Genomic DNA, 3,707 nt, shown 5'->3' on the forward strand with positions numbered 1-3,707 from the left:
AGAGTGTCCAAAGCACACCTGCTCAGGCAGAAGGCAAAAACAAGAACTCTGAGATGCACTGTCTTTCAATGTTCACTCTTTTTTATTGCCCCTGACTCTTGCACTGTGTCACTTATGGCAGAGGGACCCAGGCAATGGCAAAGGTCAAAAGCATACGTGTGCAGGCAGAAGGCAGCATCAAGAACACTGAGACATGAGGTCCTTCTGCACTCATGCTCTCTATCTGACTTGCTGTTCCTGACTCCTGCAAGGTGGGCACTTAAGGAAGTGTGAGCAGGAGGGGGTTATAAACCACACCCATGCAGGCAAAATGCAACAGCAAGAAGTCTGAGATGCAAGGTACTTCTGCATTCACTCTCTCTTGCTATCACTGGCTCCTGCATATGGGAGCTATGGCAGAGGTGCTGAGGAGGAAGGTTCCAAAGTGAATCTTCACAGGGAGAAGGCAGCATTTACCATAGGGGCTTATGGTGGAGGGCAGAATGGTGGGGGGCATTTTAAAACACATCTAGACTTGCCAAAGGTAGCAGCAAGAGGTCTGAGATAATTATCCTCCTATACTCACTCTCTGTCTTTCTCTCTTGCCGGTACTGACTCATGCACTTTAAGAGCTTAAGGCAGAGGGACATGGGATGTGGAGAGTCTAAAGCACCCTGGCATGGGCAAAAGGCAGAAGGAAGAAGCTCCACCCTTCTGTGCTCACTCTCTATTGCCCCTGGCTCAGACCAGCATGGGGTCTTGTAGAGGATGGGCACATGAGTGGTGAGAGGGTCCAAAGAACACCGGTATGGGCAAAAGGCAACAGCAAGGACTCTGAGATCACTCTATTCTGTCTCACTGCCATGGGACTTATGGCAGAGGGGTGAGGTGTGGGGACAATCCAAAGCACCTACAGTGGCAAAAGATAGCAGTATGAAGTCTGAGATGTGCTGTCCTTCTGGGAATGCACAGGTGTGTTCTCTGTCTGCCACTGGCCCCTGCAACCTGGAGGTTTATTACAGAGGCATGCTGAGAGTGAGGAGCAGAAATTTTAAAGCACACTTATCTTTGCAGAAGGCAGCAGTATGGTGTCTGAGACATGGGGTTCTTTTGTTTCTCTCTGTCTCTCAGTGATGCTGGCTCCTGGACTGTGGAGGCTTAAGGTGGAAGTGTGCAGGGAATGTGCAGAGTGCACTTGTGAAGGAAAATGGCAGCATGAAGTAGTCTGAGATGCTCCATTCTTATGTCACACTCTCTCCATCTCTCACTGCCACTGACTCCAGCACCATCGGAGCTTATGGCATAGGGCTGTGTGGGGATGGGAGAGATCTAAAGCACACTTCCACAGGCAAAGCTGAGATGCCCAGTTCTGTGCTCACTTTGTCTCTGTCTTCCTACTGCTGGTTTTTGCTTTGTGGTACCTTATGGTAAAGGAGCCCTGTGTGGTGAGAGTTCAGAGAACATGTGCATGGGCAAAAGACAACAGCAAGAAGTCTGAGATGCCTGGTCCTTCTAGGCTTATTCTTAGTCAGTCTAGCTGCTGCTGGGTCCTGCATCCTGGGGGCTTAAGGCGGTGAAGGGCAGAGGGACAGGGTTCAAACCACACCTGCCTAGGCAAAAGGCAGCAATAAGTGTGAGATATGCAGTCTTTTTGCATTCACTCTATCTCTCATTGCTACTGGCTTGTGCACTGTGTGTGCTTATGGTGGAAAAGCTCAAGGTGGGGCAGGGTCCAAAACACACCTGTGTGGGAAAAAGGCAGGAACAAGAAGTTTAATATGCATAGTATTACTGTGCTCATTCTCTTGTTGCCTCAGGCTCCTGCAACACGGGGTTCATGGTGGAGACAGGGTGGTAGGGAAGGTTCCAAAGCATATCTGCATTTGTAAAAGGCAATAGTCAGAAATCTGAGATGCTTTATACTTCTCTCTCTCCAGCTGGTTCCTGAACTGTGGGGGCTAAGGCAGAGGGGAGCAGGGAGTAGGAGTCCAAAGGACACCTGTTCAGGCAAAAGCAACTGCAAGAAACTGGGATGAGCATTCCTTCTGAGCTCACTATCTTGCTACTGCTGGCTCTCTCTCTCTAACTCTGGCTTCAGCACTATGGGAACTAAAGGCAAAGGGTAGCAGGGGTATGGGTGTCCAAAAAAACACCTCTGCTGCCAAAAGTCAACAGCAAGAACTGTAGGATGTACACTTCTGAGTTCACTTTTGCTTCTCCTGCCTCCTACAGTATGGGGCATAAGGCAGAGGGGTGCAGGGGGATGGCGGAAGTTCAGAGCACAACTGTGCCATCAAAGTTAGCAGCAAGATGTGCTCCTGTTTACTCTCTCTCTCCTTACTGCTGATTCCTACCCAGGGGTTGGCTTATGGTGGCAGGGCTCCAGTACTGGGGGGTGTGGGGGGGAAGTCCCAAAGCACACATGCACCAGCAAAAGGCAGCAGCAAGAAGTTCAAGACATGCAATACTTCTGCTCACTCTTGTGTACTGTTTTGCTGCCATTGGCTCCTGCACCATGGGGGCTTTTGGTAGAAGGGTTTGTGGATAGGAGGGTCCAAAGCATACCTGCGGCTATGCACACATATGTGCTTGGCCTAAGTTTTGAGCTATTGAATCTGACACTTGAACCATGGTTGACTACATGGGAGTCCAGTAATTTTAATCATTATGTCATCTGCTCGTCTCCAGTGTGTTTGTTTGTTTGTTTGTTTGTTTTAGAATTTTTAGTATAAAGTAGGTGTGCTCACCGGAAAGACAGAGACAGAGAGACAGAAAGTGTGAAATCACCCCCTAGGGTGAATTGTCATGGCACATGCCTTCTCAATTCTCCTCTTTTGATTTTGGATATGCACAAACAGGTTACCGTCATGAGTGTAAGCCACTGGGTTTGAGACTCAACCTTAGTTGACAACACAAGAGTTCAGCAAACTATCCATTTCATCACCTGCTGGTCCCCATAGTAAGTTATTTTAATATTTTACTAAGTCTTTCATTTCTGTCAGTGAATAAATTTGTGATTGCTCATTCAATAAGGTTTTTTTAGCCCATTCTCATGTGTAAGTTACTGTTTTCTTACTGGGGAATTTTGGAATAAGCAACATCATTTTTCTGACCTACTTTGTTTACCTTCTCTTCCAGCTATAATTTTAGAAACCTCTGTACTTGCCCAGGATTAAGAAAATGAATTCGGTTTTGGTAAGTTTTTTACTGATTTTCCCAAGTGTTTTGCATTGTATTTAGGAATTTTATGAGGGTTTGTAAATTAAAATGGAAGAGTAAAATTAAATAAAAGTCAGCATGAGAAACACATAAAAAGGCAAGATAAAATTGACAGGGTGAAATAGGCAGGTTATAAGGCCTTTAGAGCCCTGTGAAATGAGTACAAATTGGTCTCTAGGTTTCTTATACAATGGGAAAAACTTTTATTACACGGTTTGAATTGACTTTAAGGGGAGAGCATGCTAAATTCTCAAGGGATATGAATCATGAGATAGTCTTTATTAGTCATATTGATGACATGGTAGACAATGTTTTACAACTAACCTGGAAGTGAGCACTCAGTGTTCTACAGTGATTACTGTTACTGATTGCTAAAACACAAACTAGTCAGTAGTTTTCTTTAGAGTTGCTAATATAGCATGGCCCCAGACAGCTCTTAGAAATACCCACTTGAAACATATAAACCTGGAATGTGTGGCAGGAATTTACTACAGGTTCCTAAAGAACTC

Source organism: Tupaia chinensis, unplaced genomic scaffold, assembly GCF_000334495.1.
Source record: "Tupaia chinensis unplaced genomic scaffold, TupChi_1.0 Scaffold000352_1, whole genome shotgun sequence".
NCBI lineage: Eukaryota > Metazoa > Chordata > Mammalia > Scandentia > Tupaiidae > Tupaia > Tupaia belangeri.